Source organism: Phyllobates terribilis, unplaced genomic scaffold (assembly GCF_046119375.1).
Source record: "Phyllobates terribilis strain yellow unplaced genomic scaffold, ASM4611937v1 Scaffold_138__1_contigs__length_4804227, whole genome shotgun sequence".
NCBI lineage: Eukaryota > Metazoa > Chordata > Amphibia > Anura > Dendrobatidae > Phyllobates > Phyllobates terribilis.
The window spans coordinates 507,651-526,711 of record NW_027362898.1 but is presented as its reverse complement, the minus strand read 5'-3'; the positions used below and the strand labels follow the sequence as shown (position 1 = coordinate 526,711).

At 45.0% G+C, this 19,061-nt stretch overlaps 15 non-coding genes across 15 annotated transcripts; all 15 read right to left on the bottom strand.

The window, feature by feature from the left end:
- Positions 1-383: 383 nt before the first annotated feature.
- LOC141205421 (U2 spliceosomal RNA) lies at positions 384-574 on the bottom strand. The gene has a single exon (XR_012276187.1). It is a non-coding gene; the product is annotated as a U2 spliceosomal RNA (small nuclear RNA).
- Positions 575-1,695: 1,121 nt separating this feature from the next.
- LOC141205206 (U2 spliceosomal RNA) lies at positions 1,696-1,886 on the bottom strand. Its single transcript, XR_012275978.1, has one exon. It is a non-coding gene; the product is annotated as a U2 spliceosomal RNA (small nuclear RNA).
- Positions 1,887-3,007: 1,121 nt separating this feature from the next.
- LOC141205412 (U2 spliceosomal RNA) lies at positions 3,008-3,198 on the bottom strand. The gene has a single exon (XR_012276178.1). It is a non-coding gene; the product is annotated as a U2 spliceosomal RNA (small nuclear RNA).
- A 1,122-nt stretch (positions 3,199-4,320) lies between these two features.
- LOC141205205 (U2 spliceosomal RNA) lies at positions 4,321-4,511 on the bottom strand. The gene has a single exon (XR_012275977.1). It is a non-coding gene; the product is annotated as a U2 spliceosomal RNA (small nuclear RNA).
- Positions 4,512-5,632: 1,121 nt separating this feature from the next.
- Positions 5,633-5,823, bottom strand: LOC141205413 (U2 spliceosomal RNA). The gene has a single exon (XR_012276179.1). It is a non-coding gene; the product is annotated as a U2 spliceosomal RNA (small nuclear RNA).
- Positions 5,824-6,944: 1,121 nt separating this feature from the next.
- On the bottom strand, positions 6,945-7,135 carry LOC141205204 (U2 spliceosomal RNA). The gene has a single exon (XR_012275976.1). It is a non-coding gene; the product is annotated as a U2 spliceosomal RNA (small nuclear RNA).
- Positions 7,136-8,260: 1,125 nt separating this feature from the next.
- Positions 8,261-8,451, bottom strand: LOC141205203 (U2 spliceosomal RNA). The gene has a single exon (XR_012275975.1). It is a non-coding gene; the product is annotated as a U2 spliceosomal RNA (small nuclear RNA).
- Positions 8,452-9,571: 1,120 nt separating this feature from the next.
- LOC141205202 (U2 spliceosomal RNA) lies at positions 9,572-9,762 on the bottom strand. Its single transcript, XR_012275974.1, has one exon. It is a non-coding gene; the product is annotated as a U2 spliceosomal RNA (small nuclear RNA).
- Positions 9,763-10,887: 1,125 nt separating this feature from the next.
- LOC141205200 (U2 spliceosomal RNA) lies at positions 10,888-11,078 on the bottom strand. Its single transcript, XR_012275972.1, has one exon. It is a non-coding gene; the product is annotated as a U2 spliceosomal RNA (small nuclear RNA).
- A 1,119-nt stretch (positions 11,079-12,197) lies between these two features.
- On the bottom strand, positions 12,198-12,388 carry LOC141205199 (U2 spliceosomal RNA). Its single transcript, XR_012275971.1, has one exon. It is a non-coding gene; the product is annotated as a U2 spliceosomal RNA (small nuclear RNA).
- A 1,122-nt stretch (positions 12,389-13,510) lies between these two features.
- On the bottom strand, positions 13,511-13,701 carry LOC141205198 (U2 spliceosomal RNA). Its single transcript, XR_012275970.1, has one exon. It is a non-coding gene; the product is annotated as a U2 spliceosomal RNA (small nuclear RNA).
- A 1,121-nt stretch (positions 13,702-14,822) lies between these two features.
- On the bottom strand, positions 14,823-15,013 carry LOC141205197 (U2 spliceosomal RNA). The gene has a single exon (XR_012275969.1). It is a non-coding gene; the product is annotated as a U2 spliceosomal RNA (small nuclear RNA).
- Positions 15,014-16,131: 1,118 nt separating this feature from the next.
- On the bottom strand, positions 16,132-16,322 carry LOC141205196 (U2 spliceosomal RNA). Its single transcript, XR_012275968.1, has one exon. It is a non-coding gene; the product is annotated as a U2 spliceosomal RNA (small nuclear RNA).
- A 1,121-nt stretch (positions 16,323-17,443) lies between these two features.
- LOC141205195 (U2 spliceosomal RNA) lies at positions 17,444-17,634 on the bottom strand. Its single transcript, XR_012275967.1, has one exon. It is a non-coding gene; the product is annotated as a U2 spliceosomal RNA (small nuclear RNA).
- Positions 17,635-18,753: 1,119 nt separating this feature from the next.
- On the bottom strand, positions 18,754-18,944 carry LOC141205194 (U2 spliceosomal RNA). The gene has a single exon (XR_012275966.1). It is a non-coding gene; the product is annotated as a U2 spliceosomal RNA (small nuclear RNA).
- Between the last annotated feature and the right edge of the window lie 117 nt (positions 18,945-19,061).

Sequence of the window (19,061 nt, the reverse complement as noted above, 5' to 3'; positions counted from 1 at the left end):
GGGCATTTGCTAAATAGATGGTGTGTGTGCAACAATATACTGAAAGGTCAATTATATTGTGCAGCTTATCTCACCACCTGTAGTTATTTAGGTGAAAGCTCCAAAATGCTTGCCTAATATGTCTGTTTATCCAAAAGGAAGTATAGAGGGAGAGCTAGATAGATAGCATTGCATTACATTACATTACATGGCAATGCAATGCACAGTTGCTGAAGTTGAACCAAAATGAGCTTGTCATCTGGCTTCTGCAACTTTTAACATGAAAAATCCAATGAGGAGAAGAAAAGCAAAGCCAAAGAGTCCATCCCAAAATCCGACAAACAAGCAAAATGAACAAAAAGCATTGAATTCAATTCTTTCTGATTTTAGAAACTGCATTAAAGAAGGGGTGCACCGGTCCTGGAGATACTGCAATACCAGGTCAATGCGTGGAGTGGACAGAGCAAGCTCTTTTTCCATCTCCCTGTTCTAAAAATCCATTTAATATATGGTCCCCAGATATTGGACGTATCAGATATTAAACTGATAAGAACAGATACTACACTTGATCTTAGCCAAAAGGCCGAGAAGCGATAACCAGAATTGGTTTCCGACTACGGTGCCACCCAAGGATTCTGAAAAGTCCATTTGTGGAGATGGCCACCTGGACTCCCGTTAAGAAGACATGCTGTCAACCTCTAGATCCCTCACATGCCTGCACTTTTCGGCTTGCTGCTGCTGCAATCCACGCGTTTTAGATCTGCATAACTCCACCTCTTTTAGCACAGTACCCTCAACCCCCGGCTGTTCCCACCCGCCTCAACACCGTTGGAAGGGAGGAGAACCAATTAAGGCGGGGGGGGGGGTGGAACGAGCAGCTGTCTACCCTTAGCAGGAGGGTTGCTGATTAATTACCTCTCCTGCTGCTGCTGCTGCTGGCTGTCCAGCAGCAGACTGAAGGTGGCTGCTGCTGTGCGCAGGTATATAAAGGCTCAGAGCCTATTATGACACGCGCAGCCAGCGTTCCATTGCCACATTCCGTCTACTGCAGGCGGGATACCTGGATGGCTGAATGTCACTGAGAAGCTCACAGAGACCGCCATAAGCAACAGTTTAAAGGAATGCCACAGACTAATCAACCAAACTTTTTGGGTTGGTTTCTCTTTTATAGTCTGCAGGCATTAAATGAAAGAAGTCAGTGTTCCAGCAGAGGGAGACAACGTTTCAGAAAAGGCATTGTAGCAAACCAAAAAAGAAATTTTAAGCGCAGCAGAGTAACCAGCTCACATACCTGTTAGCTCAGGTGAGTTTAAAAGGCTGCTGTTGATAACAAGGGCATTTGCTAAATAGATGGTGTGTGTGCAACAATATACTGAAAGGTCAATTATATTGTGCAGCTTATCTCACCACCTGTAGTTATTTAGGTGAAAGCTCCAAAATGCTTGCCTAATATGTCTGTTTATCCAAAAGGAAGTATAGAGGGAGAGCTAGATAGATAGCATTGCATTACATTACATTACATGGCAATGCAATGCACAGTTGCTGAAGTTGAACCAAAATGAGCTTGTCATCTGGCTTCTGCAACTTTTAACATGAAAAATCCAATGAGGAGAAGAAAAGCAAAGCCAAAGAGTCCATCCCAAAATCCGACAAACAAGCAAAATGAACAAAAAGCATTGAATTCAATTCTTTCTGATTTTAGAAACTGCATTAAAGAAGGGGTGCACCGGTCCTGGAGATACTGCAATACCAGGTCAATGCGTGGAGTGGACAGAGCAAGCTCTTTTTCCATCTCCCTGTTCTAAAAATCCATTTAATATATGGTCCCCAGATAGGGGACGTATCAGATATTAAACTGATAAGAACAGATACTACACTTGATCTTAGCCAAAAGGCCGAGAAGCGATAACCAGAATTGGTTTCCGACTACGGTGCCACCCAAGGATTCTGAAAAGTCCATTTGTGGAGATGGCCACCTGGACTCCCGTTAAGAAGACATGCTGTCAACCTCTAGATCCCTCACATGCCTGCACTTTTCGGCTTGCTGCTGCTGCAATCCACGCGTTTTAGATCTGCATAACTCCACCTCTTTTAGCACAGTACCCTCAACCCCCGGCTGTTCCCACCCGCCTCAACACCGTTGGAAGGGAGGAGAACCAATTAAGGCGGGGGGGGGGGTGGAACGAGCAGCTGTCTACCCTTAGCAGGAGGGTTGCTGATTAATTACCTCTCCTGCTGCTGCTGCTGCTGGCTGTCCAGCAGCAGACTGAAGGTGGCTGCTGCTGTGCGCAGGTATATAAAGGCTCAGAGCCTATTATGACATGCGCAGCCAGCGTTCCATTGCCACATTCCGTCTACTGCAGGCGGGATACCTGGATGGCTGAATGTCACTGAGAAGCTCACAGAGACCGCCATAAGCAACAGTTTAAAAGAATGCCACAGACTAATCAACCAAACTTTTTGGGTTGGTTTCTCTTTTATAGTCTGCAGGCATTAAATGAAAGAAGTCAGTGTTCCAGCAGAGGGAGACAACGTTTCAGAAAAGGCATTGTAGCAAACCAAAAAAGAAATTTTAAGCGCAGCAGAGTAACCAGCTCACATACCTGTTAGCTCAGGTGAGTTTAAAAGGCTGCTGTTGATAACAAGGGCATTTGCTAAATAGATGGTGTGTGTGCAACAATATACTGAAAGGTCAATTATATTGTGCAGCTTATCTCACCACCTGTAGTTATTTAGGTGAAAGCTCCAAAATGCTTGCCTAATATGTCTGTTTATCCAAAAGGAAGTATAGAGGGAGAGCTAGATAGATAGCATTGCATTACATTACATTACATGGCAATGCAATGCACAGTTGCTGAAGTTGAACCAAAATGAGCTTGTCATCTGGCTTCTGCAACTTTTAACATGAAAAATCCAATGAGGAGAAGAAAAGCAAAGCCAAAGAGTCCATCCCAAAATCCGACAAACAAGCAAAATGAACAAAAAGCATTGAATTCAATTCTTTCTGATTTTAGAAACTGCATTAAAGAAGGGGTGCACTGGTCCTGGAGATACTGCAATACCAGGTCAATGCGTGGAGTGGACAGAGCAAGCTCTTTTTCCATCTCCCTGTTCTAAAAATCCATTTAATATATGGTCCCCAGATAGGGGACGTATCATATATTAAACTGATAAGAACAGATACTACACTTGATCTTAGCCAAAAGGCCGAGAAGCGATAACCAGAATTGGTTTCCGACTACGGTGCCACCCAAGGATTCTGAAAAGTCCATTTGTGGAGATGGCCACCTGGACTCCCGTTAAGAAGACATGCTGTCAACCTCTAGATCCCTCACATGCCTGCACTTTTCGGCTTGCTGCTGCTGCAATCCACGCGTTTTAGATCTGCATAACTCCACCTCTTTTAGCACAGTACCCTCAACCCCCGGCTGTTCCCACCCGCCTCAACACCGTTGGAAGGGAGGAGAACCAATTAAGGCGGGGGGGTGGGGTGGAACGAGCAGCTGTCTACCCTTAGCAGGAGGGTTGCTGATTAATTACCTCTCCTGCTGCTGCTGCTGCTGGCTGTCCAGCAGCAGACTGAAGGTGGCTGCTGCTGTGCGCAGGTATATAAAGGCTCAGAGCCTATTATGACACGCGCAGCCAGCGTTCCATTGCCACATTCCGTCTACTGCAGGCGGGATACCTGGATGGCTGAATGTCACTGAGAAGCTCACAGAGACCGCCATAAGCAACAGTTTAAAAGAATGCCACAGACTAATCAACCAAACTTTTTGGGTTGGTTTCTCTTTTATAGTCTGCAGGCATTAAATGAAAGAAGTCAGTGTTCCAGCAGAGGGAGACAACGTTTCAGAAAAGGCATTGTAGCAAACCAAAAAAGAAATTTTAAGCGCAGCAGAGTAACCAGCTCACATACCTGTTAGCTCAGGTGAGTTTAAAAGGCTGCTGTTGATAACAAGGGCATTTGCTAAATAGATGGTGTGTGTGCAACAATATACTGAAAGGTCAATTATATTGTGCAGCTTATCTCACCACCTGTAGTTATTTAGGTGAAAGCTCCAAAATGCTTGCCTAATATGTCTGTTTATCCAAAGGGAAGTATAGAGGGAGAGCTAGATAGATAGCATTGCATTACATTACATTACATGGCAATGCAATGCACAGTTGCTGAAGTTGAACCAAAATGAGCTTGTCATCTGGCTTCTGCAACTTTTAACATGAAAAATCCAATGAGGAGAAGAAAAGCAAAGCCAAAGAGTCCATCCCAAAATCCGACAAACAAGCAAAATGAACAAAAAGCATTGAATTCAATTCTTTCTGATTTTAGAAACTGCATTAAAGAAGGGGTGCACCGGTCCTGGAGATACTGCAATACCAGGTCAATGCGTGGAGTGGACAGAGCAAGCTCTTTTTCCATCTCCCTGTTCTAAAAATCCATTTAATATATGGTCCCCAGATAGGGGACGTATCAGATATTAAACTGATAAGAACAGATACTACACTTGATCTTAGCCAAAAGGCCGAGAAGCGATAACCAGAATTGGTTTCCGACTACGGTGCCACCCAAGGATTCTGAAAAGTCCATTTGTGGAGATGGCCACCTGGACTCCCGTTAAGAAGACATGCTGTCAACCTCTAGATCCCTCACATGCCTGCACTTTTCGGCTTGCTGCTGCTGCAATCCACGCGTTTTAGATCTGCATAACTCCACCTCTTTTAGCACAGTACCCTCAACCCCCGGCTGTTCCCACCCGCCTCAACACCGTTGGAAGGGAGGAGAACCAATTAAGGCGGGGGGGGGGGTGGAACGAGCAGCTGTCTACCCTTAGCAGGAGGGTTGCTGATTAATTACCTCTCCTGCTGCTGCTGCTGCTGGCTGTCCAGCAGCAGACTGAAGGTGGCTGCTGCTGTGCGCAGGTATATAAAGGCTCAGAGCCTATTATGACACGCGCAGCCAGCGTTCCATTGCCACATTCCGTCTACTGCAGGCGGGATACCTGGATGGCTGAATGTCACTGAGAAGCTCACAGAGACCGCCATAAGCAACAGTTTAAAAGAATGCCACAGACTAATCAACCAAACTTTTTGGGTTGGTTTCTCTTTTATAGTCTGCAGGCATTAAATGAAAGAAGTCAGTGTTCCAGCAGAGGGAGACAACGTTTCAGAAAAGGCATTGTAGCAAACCAAAAAAGAAATTTTAAGCGCAGCAGAGTAACCAGCTCACATATCTGTTAGCTCAGGTGAGTTTAAAAGGCTGCTGTTGATAACAAGGGCATTTGCTAAATAGATGGTGTGTGTGCAACAATATACTGAAAGGTCAATTATATTGTGCAGCTTATCTCACCACCTGTAGTTATTTAGGTGAAAGCTCCAAAATGCTTGCCTAATATGTCTGTTTATCCAAAAGGAAGTATAGAGGGAGAGCTAGATAGATAGCATTGCATTACATTACATTACATGGCAATGCAATGCACAGTTGCTGAAGTTGAACCAAAATGAGCTTGTCATCTGCCTTCTGCAACTTTTAACATGAAAAATCCAATGAGGAGAAGAAAAGCAAAGCCAAAGAGTCCATCCCAAAATCCGACAAACAAGCAAAATGAACAAAAAGCATTGAATTCAATTCTTTCTGATTTTAGAAACTGCATTAAAGAAGGGGTGCACCGGTCCTGGAGATACTGCAATACCAGGTCAATGCGTGGAGTGGACAGAGCAAGCTCTTTTTCCATCTCCCTGTTCTAAAAATCCATTTAATATATGGTCCCCAGATAGGGGACGTATCATATATTAAACTGATAAGAACAGATACTACACTTGATCTTAGCCAAAAGGCCGAGAAGCGATAACCAGAATTGGTTTCCGACTACGGTGCCACCCAAGGATTCTGAAAAGTCCATTTGTGGAGATGGCCACCTGGACTCCCGTTAAGAAGACATGCTGTCAACCTCTAGATCCCTCACATGCCTGCACTTTTCGGCTTGCTGCTGCTGCAATCCACGCGTTTTAGATCTGCATAACTCCACCTCTTTTAGCACAGTACCCTCAACCCCCGGCTGTTCCCACCCGCCTCAACACCGTTGGAAGGGAGGAGAACCAATTAAGGCGGGGGGGGGGGTGGAACGAGCAGCTGTCTACCCTTAGCAGGAGGGTTGCTGATTAATTACCTCTCCTGCTGCTGCTGCTGCTGGCTGTCCAGCAGCAGACTGAAGGTGGCTGCTGCTGTGCGCAGGTATATAAAGGCTCAGAGCCTATTATGACACGCGCAGCCAGCGTTCCATTGCCACATTCCGTCTACTGCAGGCGGGATACCTGGATGGCTGAATGTCACTGAGAAGCTCACAGAGACCGCCATAAGCAACAGTTTAAAAGAATGCCACAGACTAATCAACCAAACTTTTTGGGTTGGTTTCTCTTTTATAGTCTGCAGGCATTAAATGAAAGAAGTCAGTGTTCCAGCAGAGGGAGACAACGTTTCAGAAAAGGCATTGTAGCAAACCAAAAAAGAAATTTTAAGCGCAGCAGAGTAACCAGCTCACATACCTGTTAGCTCAGGTGAGTTTAAAAGGCTGCTGTTGATAACAAGGGCATTTGCTAAATAGATGGTGTGTGTGCAACAATATACTGAAAGGTCAATTATATTGTGCAGCTTATCTCACCACCTGTAGTTATTTAGGTGAAAGCTCCAAAATGCTTGCCTAATATGTCTGTTTATCCAAAAGGAAGTATAGAGGGAGAGCTAGATAGATAGCATTGCATTACATTACATTACATGGCAATGCAATGCACAGTTGCTGAAGTTGAACCAAAATGAGCTTGTCATCTGGCTTCTGCAACTTTTAACATGAAAAATCCAATGAGGAGAAGAAAAGCAAAGCCAAAGAGTTCATCCCAAAATCCGACAAACAAGCAAAATGAACAAAAAGCATTGAATTCAATTCTTTCTGATTTTAGAAACTGCATTAAAGAAGGGGTGCACCGGTCCTGGAGATACTGCAATACCAGGTCAATGCGTGGAGTGGACAGAGCAAGCTCTTTTTCCATCTCCCTGTTCTAAAAATCCATTTAATATATGGTCCCCAGATAGGGGACGTATCAGATATTAAACTGATAAGAACAGATACTACACTTGATCTTAGCCAAAAGGCCGAGAAGCGATAACCAGAATTGGTTTCCGACTACGGTGCCACCCAAGGATTCTGAAAAGTCCATTTGTGGAGATGGCCACCTGGACTCCCGTTAAGAAGACATGCTGTCAACCTCTAGATCCCTCACATGCCTGCACTTTTCGGCTTGCTGCTGCTGCAATCCACGCGTTTTAGATCTGCATAACTCCACCTCTTTTAGCACAGTACCCTCAACCCCCGGCTGTTCCCACCCGCCTCAACACCGTTGGAAGGGAGGAGAACCAATTAAGGCGGGGGGGGGGGGGGGTGGAACGAGCAGCTGTCTACCCTTAGCAGGAGGGTTGCTGATTAATTACCTCTCCTGCTGCTGCTGCTGCTGGCTGTCCAGCAGCAGACTGAAGGTGGCTGCTGCTGTGCGCAGGTATATAAAGGCTCAGAGCCTATTATGACACGCGCAGCCAGCGTTCCATTGCCACATTCCGTCTACTGCAGGCGGGATACCTGGATGGCTGAATGTCACTGAGAAGCTCACAGAGACCGCCATAAGCAACAGTTTAAAAGAATGCCACAGACTAATCAACCAAACTTTTTGGGTTGGTTTCTCTTTTATAGTCTGCAGGCATTAAATGAAAGAAGTCAGTGTTCCAGCAGAGGGAGACAACGTTTCAGAAAAGGCATTGTAGCAAACCAAAAAAGAAATTTTAAGCGCAGCAGAGTAACCAGCTCACATACCTGTTAGCTCAGGTGAGTTTAAAAGGCTGCTGTTGATAACAAGGGCATTTGCTAAATAGATGGTGTGTGTGCAACAATATACTGAAAGGTCAATTATATTGTGCAGCTTATCTCACCACCTGTAGTTATTTAGGTGAAAGCTCCAAAATGCTTGCCTAATATGTCTGTTTATCCAAAAGGAAGTATAGAGGGAGAGCTAGATAGATAGCATTGCATTACATTACATTACATGGCAATGCAATGCACAGTTGCTGAAGTTGAACCAAAATGAGCTTGTCATCTGGCTTCTGCAACTTTTAACATGAAAAATCCAATGAGGAGAAGAAAAGCAAAGCCAAAGAGTCCATCCCAAAATCCGACAAACAAGCAAAATGAACAAAAAGCATTGAATTCAATTCTTTCTGATTTTAGAAACTGCATTAAAGAAGGGGTGCACCGGTCCTGGAGATACTGCAATACCAGGTCAATGCGTGGAGTGGACAGAGCAAGCTCTTTTTCCATCTCCCTGTTCTAAAAATCCATTTAATATATGGTCCCCAGATAGGGGACGTATCAGATATTAAACTGATAAGAACAGATACTACACTTGATCTTAGCCAAAAGGCCGAGAAGCGATAACCAGAATTGGTTTCCGACTACGGTGCCACCCAAGGATTCTGAAAAGTCCATTTGTGGAGATGGCCACCTGGACTCCCGTTAAGAAGACATGCTGTCAACCTCTAGATCCCTCACATGCCTGCACTTTTCGGCTTGCTGCTGCTGCAATCCACGCGTTTTAGATCTGCATAACTCCACCTCTTTTAGCACAGTACCCTCAACCCCCGGCTGTTCTCACCCGCCTCAACGCCGTTGGAAGGGAGGAGAACCAATTAAGGCGGGGGGGGGGTGGAACGAGCAGCTGTCTACCCTTAGCAGGAGGGTTGCTGATTAATTACCTCTCCTGCTGCTGCTGCTGCTGGCTGTCCAGCAGCAGACTGAAGGTGGCTGCTGCTGTGCGCAGGTATATAAAGGCTCAGAGCCTATTATGACATGCGCAGCCAGCGTTCCATTGCCACATTCCGTCTACTGCAGGCGGGATACCTGGATGGCTGAATGTCACTGAGAAGCTCACAGAGACCGCCATAAGCAACAGTTTAAAAGAATGCCACAGACTAATCAACCAAACTTTTTGGGTTGGTTTCTCTTTTATAGTCTGCAGGCATTAAATGAAAGAAGTCAGTGTTCCAGCAGAGGGAGACAACGTTTCAGAAAAGGCATTGTAGCAAACCAAAAAAGAAATTTTAAGCGCAGCAGAGTAACCAGCTCACATACCTGTTAGCTCAGGTGAGTTTAAAAGGCTGCTGTTGATAACAAGGGCATTTGCTAAATAGATGGTGTGTGTGCAACAATATACTGAAAGGTCAATTATATTGTGCAGCTTATCTCACCACCTGTAGTTATTTAGGTGAAAGCTCCAAAATGCTTGCCTAATATGTCTGTTTATCCAAAAGGAAGTATAGAGGGAGAGCTAGATAGATAGCATTGCATTACATTACATTACATGGCAATGCAATGCACAGTTGCTGAAGTTGAACCAAAATGAGCTTGTCATCTGCCTTCTGCAACTTTTAACATGAAAAATCCAATGAGGAGAAGAAAAGCAAAGCCAAAGAGTCCATCCCAAAATCCGACAAACAAGCAAAATGAACAAAAAGCATTGAATTCAATTCTTTCTGATTTTAGAAACTGCATTAAAGAAGGGGTGCACCGGTCCTGGAGATACTGCAATACCAGGTCAATGCGTGGAGTGGACAGAGCAAGCTCTTTTTCCATCTCCCTGTTCTAAAAATCCATTTAATATATGGTCCCCAGATAGGGGACGTATCAGATATTAAACTGATAAGAACAGATACTACACTTGATCTTAGCCAAAAGGCCGAGAAGCGATAACCAGAATTGGTTTCCGACTACGGTGCCACCCAAGGATTCTGAAAAGTCCATTTGTGGAGTTGGCCACCTGGACTCCCGTTAAGAAGACATGCTGTCAACCTCTAGATCCCTCACATGCCTGCACTTTTCGGCTTGCTGCTGCTGCAATCCACGCGTTTTAGATCTGCATAACTCCACCTCTTTTAGCACAGTACCCTCAACTCCCGGCTGTTCCCACCCGCCTCAACACCGTTGGAAGGGAGGAGAACCAATTAAGGCGGGGGGGGGGGGTGGAACGAGCAGCTGTCTACCCTTAGCAGGAGGGTTGCTGATTAATTACCTCTCCTGCTGCTGCTGCTGCTGCTGGCTGTCCAGCAGCAGACTGAAGGTGGCTGCTGCTGTGCGCAGGTATATAAAGGCTCAGAGCCTATTATGACACGCGCAGCCAGCGTTCCATTGCCACATTCCGTCTACTGCAGGCGGGATACCTGGATGGCTGAATGTCACTGAGAAGCTCACAGAGACCGCCATAAGCAACAGTTTAAAAGAATGCCACAGACTAATCAACCAAACTTTTTGGGTTGGTTTCTCTTTTATAGTCTGCAGGCATTAAATGAAAGAAGTCAGTGTTCCAGCAGAGGGAGACAACGTTTCAGAAAAGGCATTGTAGCAAACCAAAAAAGAAATTTTAAGCGCAGCAGAGTAACCAGCTCACATACCTGTTAGCTCAGGTGAGTTTAAAAGGCTGCTGTTGATAACAAGGGCATTTGCTAAATAGATGGTGTGTGTGCAACAATATACTGAAAGGTCAATTATATTGTGCAGCTTATCTCACCACCTGTAGTTATTTAGGTGAAAGCTCCAAAATGCTTGCCTAATATGTCTGTTTATCCAAAAGGAAGTATAGAGGGAGAGCTAGATAGATAGCATTGCATTACATTACATTACATGGCAATGCAATGCACAGTTGCTGAAGTTGAACCAAAATGAGCTTGTCATCTGCCTTCTGCAACTTTTAACATGAAAAATCCAATGAGGAGAAGAAAAGCAAAGCCAAAGAGTCCATCCCAAAATCCGACAAACAAGCAAAATGAACAAAAAGCATTGAATTCAATTCTTTCTGATTTTAGAAACTGCATTAAAGAAGGGGTGCACCGGTCCTGGAGATACTGCAATACCAGGTCAATGCGTGGAGTGGACAGAGCAAGCTCTTTTTCCATCTCCCTGTTCTAAAAATCCATTTAATATATGGTCCCCAGATAGGGGACGTATCAGATATTAAACTGATAAGAACAGATACTACACTTGATCTTAGCCAAAAGGCCGAGAAGCGATAACCAGAATTGGTTTACGACTACGGTGCCACCCAAGGATTCTGAAAAGTCCATTTGTGGAGATGGCCACCTGGACTCCCGTTAAGAAGACATGCTGTCAACCTCTAGATCCCTCACATGCCTGCACTTTTCGGCTTGCTGCTGCTGCAATCCACGCGTTTTAGATCTGCATAACTCCACCTCTTTTAGCACAGTACCCTCAACCCCCGGCTGTTCCCACCCGCCTCAACACCGTTGGAAGGGAGGAGAACCAATTAAGGCGGGGGGGGGGTGTGGAACGAGCAGCTGTCTACCCTTAGCAGGAGGGTTGCTGATTAATTACCTCTCCTGCTGCTGCTGCTGGCTGTCCAGCAGCAGACTGAAGGTGGCTGCTGCTGTGCGCAGGTATATAAAGGCTCAGAGCCTATTATGACACGCGCAGCCAGCGTTCCATTGCCACATTCCGTCTACTGCAGGCGGGATACCTGGATGGCTGAATGTCACTGAGAAGCTCACAGAGACCGCCATAAGCAACAGTTTAAAAGAATGCCACAGACTAATCAACCAAACTTTTTGGGTTGGTTTCTCTTTTATAGTCTGCAGGCATTAAATGAAAGAAGTCAGTGTTCCAGCAGAGGGAGACAACGTTTCAGAAAAGGCATTGTAGCAAACCAAAAAAGAAATTTTAAGCGCAGCAGAGTAACCAACTCACATACCTGTTAGCTCAGGTGAGTTTAAAAGGCTGCTGTTGATAACAAGGGCATTTGCTAAATAGATGGTGTGTGTGCAACAATATTCTGAAAGGTCAATTATATTGTGCAGCTTATCTCACCACCTGTAGTTATTTAGGTGAAAGCTCCAAAATGCTTGCCTAATATGTCTGTTTATCCAAAAGGAAGTATAGAGGGAGAGCTAGATAGATAGCATTGCATTACATTACATTACATGGCAATGCAATGCACAGTTGCTGAAGTTGAACCAAAATGAGCTTGTCATCTGGCTTCTGCAACTTTTAACATGAAAAATCCAATGAGGAGAAGAAAAGCAAAGCCAAAGAGTTCATCCCAAAATCCGACAAACAAGCAAAATGAACAAAAAGCATTGAATTCAATTCTTTCTGATTTTAGAAACTGCATTAAAGAAGGGGTGCACCGGTCCTGGAGATACTGCAATACCAGGTCAATGCGTGGAGTGGACAGAGCAAGCTCTTTTTCCATCTCCCTGTTCTAAAAATCCATTTAATATATGGTCCCCAGATAGGGGACGTATCAGATATTAAACTGATAAGAACAGATACTACACTTGATCTTAGCCAAAAGGCCGAGAAGCGATAACCAGAATTGGTTTCCGACTACGGTGCCACCCAAGGATTCTGAAAAGTCCATTTGTGGAGATGGCCACCTGGACTCCCGTTAAGAAGACATGCTGTCAACCTCTAGATCCCTCACATGCCTGCACTTTTCGGCTTGCTGCTGCTGCAATCCACGCGTTTTAGATCTGCATAACTCCACCTCTTTTAGCACAGTACCCTCAACCCCCGGCTGTTCCCACCCGCCTCAACACCGTTGGAAGGGAGGAGAACCAATTAAGGCGGGGGGGGGGGGTGGAACGAGCAGCTGTCTACCCTTAGCAGGAGGGTTGCTGATTAATTACCTCTCCTGCTGCTGCTGCTGCTGGCTGTCCAGCAGCAGACTGAAGGTGGCTGCTGCTGTGCGCAGGTATATAAAGGCTCAGAGCCTATTATGACACGCGCAGCCAGCGTTCCATTGCCACATTCCGTCTACTGCAGGCGGGATACCTGGATGGCTGAATGTCACTGAGAAGCTCACAGAGACCGCCATAAGCAACAGTTTAAAAGAATGCCACAGACTAATCAACCAAACTTTTTGGGTTGGTTTCTCTTTTATAGTCTGCAGGCATTAAATGAAAGAAGTCAGTGTTCCAGCAGAGGGAGACAACGTTTCAGAAAAGGCATTGTAGCAAACCAAAAAAGAAATTTTAAGCGCAGCAGAGTAACCAGCTCACATACCTGTTAGCTCAGGTGAGTTTAAAAGGCTGCTGTTGATAACAAGGGCATTTGCTAAATAGATGGTGTGTGTGCAACAATATACTGAAAGGTCAATTATATTGTGCAGCTTATCTCACCACCTGTAGTTATTTAGGTGAAAGCTCCAAAATGCTTGCCTAATATGTCTGTTTATCCAAAAGGAAGTATAGAGGGAGAGCTAGATAGATAGCATTGCATTACATTACATTACATGGCAATGCAATGCACAGTTGCTGAAGTTGAACCAAAATGAGCTTGTCATCTGGCTTCTGCAACTTTTAACATGAAAAATCCAATGAGGAGAAGAAAAGCAAAGCCAAAGAGTCCATCCCAAAATCCGACAAACAAGCAAAATGAACAAAAAGCATTGAATTCAATTCTTTCTGATTTTAGAAACTGCATTAAAGAAGGGGTGCACCGGTCCTGGAGATACTGCAATACCAGGTCAATGCGTGGAGTGGACAGAGCAAGCTCTTTTTCCATCTCCCTGTTCTAAAAATCCATTTAATATATGGTCCCCAGATAGGGGACGTATCAGATATTAAACTGATAAGAACAGATACTACACTTGATCTTAGCCAAAAGGCCGAGAAGCGATAACCAGAATTGGTTTCCGACTACGGTGCCACCCAAGGATTCTGAAAAGTCCATTTGTGGAGATGGCCACCTGGACTCCCGTTAAGAAGACATGCTGTCAACCTCTAGATCCCTCACATGCCTGCACTTTTCGGCTTGCTGCTGCTGCAATCCACGCGTTTTAGATCTGCATAACTCCACCCCTTTTAGCACAGTACCCTCAACCCCCGGCTGTTCTCACCCGCCTCAACGCCGTTGGAAGGGAGGAGAACCAATTAAGGCGGGGGGGGGGGTGGAACGAGCAGCTGTCTACCCTTAGCAGGAGGGTTGCTGATTAATTACCTCTCCTGCTGCTGCTGCTGCTGGCTGTCCAGCAGCAGACTGAAGGTGGCTGCTGCTGTGCGCAGGTATATAAAGGCTCAGAGCCTATTATGACACGCGCAGCCAGCGTTCCATTGCCACATTCCGTCTACTGCAGGCGGGATACCTGGATGGCTGAATGTCACTGAGAAGCTCACAGAGACCGCCATAAGCAACAGTTTAAAAGAATGCCACAGACTAATCAACCAAACTTTTTGGGTTGGTTTCTCTTTTATAGTCTGCAGGCATTAAATGAAAGAAGTCAGTGTTCCAGCAGAGGGAGACAACGTTTCAGAAAAGGCATTGTAGCAAACCAATAAAGAAATTTTAAGCGCAGCAGAGTAACCAGCTCACATACCTGTTAGCTCAGGTGAGTTTAAAAGGCTGCTGTTGATAACAAGGGCATTTGCTAAATAGATGGTGTGTGTGCAACAATATACTGAAAGGTCAATTATATTTTGCAGCTTATCTCACCACCTGTAGTTATTTAGGTGAAAGCTCCAAAATGCTTGCCTAATATGTCTGTTTATCCAAAAGGAAGTATAGAGGGAGAGCTAGATAGATAGCATTGCATTACATTACATAACATGGCAATGCAATGCACAGTTGCTGAAGTTGAACCAAAATGAGCTTGTCATCTGGCTTCTGCAACTTTTAACATGAAAAATCCAATGAGGAGAAGAAAAGCAAAGCCAAAAAGTCCATCCCAAAATCCGACAAACAAGCAAAATGAACAAAAAGCATTGAATTCAATTCTTTCTGATTTTAGAAACTGCATTAAAGAAGGGGTGCACCGGTCCTGGAGATACTGCAATACCAGGTCAATGCGTGGAGTGGACAGAGCAAGCTCTTTTTCCATCTCCCTGTTCTAAAAATCCATTTAATATATGGTCCCCAGATAGGGGACGTATCAGATATTAAACTGATAAGAACAGATACTACACTTGATCTTAGCCAAAAGGCCGAGAAGCGATAACCAGAATTGGTTTCCGACTACGGTGCCACCCAAGGATTCTGAAAAGTCCATTTGTGGAGATGGCCACCTGGACTCCCGTTAAGAAGACATGCTGTCAACCTCTAGATCCCTCACATGCCTGCACTTTTCGGCTTGCTGCTGCTGCAATCCACGCGTTTTAGATCTGCATAACTCCACCTCTTTTAGCACAGTACCCTCAACCCCCGGCTGTTCCCACCCGCCTCAACACCGTTGGAAGGGAGGAGAACCAATTAAGGCGGGGGGGGGGGGTGTTACGAGCAGCTGTCTACCCTTAGCAGGAGGGTTGCTGATTAATTACCTCTGCTGCTGCTGCTGCTGGCTGTCCAGCAGCAGACTGAAGGTGGCTGCTGCTGTGCGCAGGTATATAAAGGCTCAGAGCCTATTATGACACGCGCAGCCAGCGTTCCATTGCCACATTCCGTCTACTGCAGGCGGGATACCTGGATGGCTGAATGTCACTGAGAAGCTCACAGAGACCGCCATAAGCAACAGTTTAAAAGAATGCCACAGACTAATCAACCAAACTTTTTGGGTTGGTTTCTCTTTTATAGTCTGCAGGCATTAAATGAAAGAAGTCAGTGTTCCAGCAGAGGGAGACAACGTTTCAGAAAAGGCATTGTAGCAAACCAAAAAAGAAATTTTAAGCGCAGCAGAGTAACCAGCTCACATACCTGTTAGCTCAGGTGAGATTAAAAGGCTGCTGTTGATAACAAGGGCATTTGCTAAATAGATGGTGTGTGTGCAACAATATACTGAAAGGTCAATTATATTGTGCAGCTTATCTCACCACCTGTAGTTATTTAGGTGAAAGCTCCAAAATGCTTGCCTAATATGTCTGTTTATCCAAAAGAAGTATAGAGGGAGAGCTAGATAGATAGCATTGCATTACATTACATTACATGGCAATGCAATGCACAGTTGCTGAAGTTGAACCAAAATGAGCTTGTCATCTGGCTTCTGCAACTTTTAACATGAAAAATCCAATGAGGAGAAGAAAAGCAAAGCCAAAGAGTCCATCCCAAAATCCGACAAACAAGCAAAATGAACAAAAAGCATTGAATTCAATTCTTTCTGATTTTAGAAACTGCATTAAAGAAGGGGTGCACCGGTCCTGGAGATACTGCAATACCAGGTCAATGCGTGGAGTGGACAGAGCAAGCTCTTTTTCCATCTCCCTGTTCTAAAAATCCATTTAATATATGGTCCCCAGATAGGGGACGTATCAGATATTAAACTGATAAGAACAGATACTACACTTGATCTTAGCCAAAAGGCCGAGAAGCGATAACCAGAATTGGTTTCCGACTACGGTGCCACCCAAGGATTCTGAAAAGTCCATTTGTGGAGATGGCCACCTGGACTCCCGTTAAGAAGACATGCTGTCAACCTCTAGATCCCTCACATGCCTGCACTTTTCGGCTTGCTGCTGCTGCAATCCACGCGTTTTAGATCTGCATAACTCCACCTCTTTTAGCACAGTACCCTCAACCCCCGGCTGTTCCCACCCGCCTCAACACCGTTGGAAGGGAGGAGAACCAATTAAGGCGGGGGGGGGGGTGGAACGAGCAGCTGTCTACCCTTAGCAGGAGGGTTGCTGATTAATTACCTCTCCTGCTGCTGCTGCTGCTGGCTGTCCAGCAGCAGACTGAAGGTGGCTGCTGCTGTGCGCAGGTATATAAAGGCTCAGAGCCTATTATGACACGCGCAGCCAGCGTTCCATTGCCACATTCCGTCTACTGCAGGCGGGATACCTGGATGGCTGAATGTCACTGAGAAACTCACAGAGACCGCCATAAGCAACAGTTTAAAAGAATGCCACAGACTAATCAACCAAACTTTTTGGGTTGGTTTCTCTTTTATAGTCTGCAGGCATTAAATGAAAGAAGTCAGTGTTCCAGCAGAGGGAGACAACGTTTCAGAAAAGGCATTGTAGCAAACCAAAAAAGAAATTTTAAGCGCAGCAGAGTAACCAGCTCACATACCTGTTAGCTCAGGTGAGTTTAAAAGGCTGCTGTTGATAACAAGGGCATTTGCTAAATAGATGGTGTGTGTGCAACAATATACTGAAAGGTCAATTATATTTTGCAGCTTATCACACCACCTGTAGTTATTTAGGTGAAAGCTCCAAAATGCTTGCCTAATATGTCTGTTTATCCAAAAGGAAGTATAGAGGGAGAGCTAGATAGATAGCATTGCATTACATTACATTACATGGCAATGCAATGCACAGTTGCTGAAGTTGAACCAAAATGAGCTTGTCATCTGGCTTCTGCAACTTTTAACATGAAAAATCCAATGAGGAGAAGAAAAGCAAAGCCAAAGAGTCCATTGCAAAATCCGACAAACAAGCAAAATGAACAAAAAGCATTGAATTCAATTCTTTCTGATTTTAGAAACTGCATTAAAGAAGGGGTGCACCGGTCCTGGAGATACTGCAATACCAGGTCAATGCGTGGAGTGGACAGAGCAAGCTCTTTTTCCATCTCCCTGTTCTAAAAATCCATTTAATATATGGTCCCCAGATAGGGGACGTATCAGATATTAAACTGATAAGAACAGATACTACACTTGATCTTAGCCAAAAGGCCGAGAAGCGATAACCAGAATTGGTTTCCGACTACGGTGCCACCCAAGGATTCTGAAAAGTCCATTTGTGGAGATGGCCACCTGGACTCCCATTAAGAAGACATGCTGTCAACCTCTAGATCCCTCACATGCCTGCACTTTTCGGCTTGCTGCTGCTGCAATCCACGCGTTTTAGATCTGCATAACTCCACCTCTTTTAGCACAGTACCCTCAACCCCCGGCTGTTCCCACCCGCCTCAACACCGTTGGAAGGGAGGAGAACCAATTAAGGCGGGGGGGGGGGGGTGTTACGAGCAGCTGTCTACCCTTAGCAGGAGGGTTGCTGATTAATTACCTCTGCTGCTGCTGCTGCTGGCTGTCCAGCAGCAGACTGAAGGTGGCTGCTGCTGTGCGCAGGTATATAAAGGCTCAGAGCCTATTATGACACGCGCAGCCAGCGTTCCATTGCCACATTCCGTCTACTGCAGGCGGGATACCTGGATGGCTGAATGTCACTGAGAAGCTCACAGAGACCGCCATAAGCAACAGTTTAAAAGAATGCCACAGACTAATCAACCAAACTTTTTGGGTTGGTTTCTCTTTTATAGTCTGCAGGCATTAAATGAAAGAAGTCAGTGTTCCAGCAGAGGGAGACAACGTTTCAGAAAAGGCATTGTAGCAAACCAAAAAAGAAATTTTAAGCGCAGCAGAGTAACCAGCTCACATACCTGTTAGCTCAGGTGAGTTTAAAAGGCTGCTGTTGATAACAAGGGCATTTGCTAAATAGATGGTGTGTGTGCAACAATATACTGAAAGGTCAATTATATTGTGCAGCTTATCTCACCACCTGTAGTTATTTAGGTGAAAGCTCCAAAATGCTTGCCTAATATGTCTGTTTATCCAAAAGAAGTATAGAGGGAGAGCTAGATAGATAGCATTGCATTACATTACATTACATGGCAATGCAATGCACAGTTGCTGAAGTTGAACCAAAATGAGCTTGTCATCTGGCTTCTGCAACTTTTAACATGAAAAATCCAATGAGGAGAAGAAAAGCAAAGCCAAAGAGTCCATCCCAAAATCCGACAAACAAGCAAAATGAACAAAAAGCATTGAATTCAATTCTTTCTGATTTTAGAAACTGCATTAAAGAAGGGGTGCACCGGTCCTGGAGATACTGCAATACCAGGTCAATGCGTGGAGTGGACAGAGCAAGCTCTTTTTCCATCTCCCTGTTCTAAAAATCCATTTAATATATGGTCCCCAGATAGGGGACGTATCAGATATTAAACTGATAAGAACAGATACTACACTTGATCTTAGCCAAAAGGCCGAGAAGCGATAACCAGAATTGGTTTCCGACTACGGTGCCACCCAAGGATTCTGAAAAGTCCATTTGTGGAGATGGCCACCTGGACTCCCGTTAAGAAGACATGCTGTCAACCTCTAGATCCCTCACA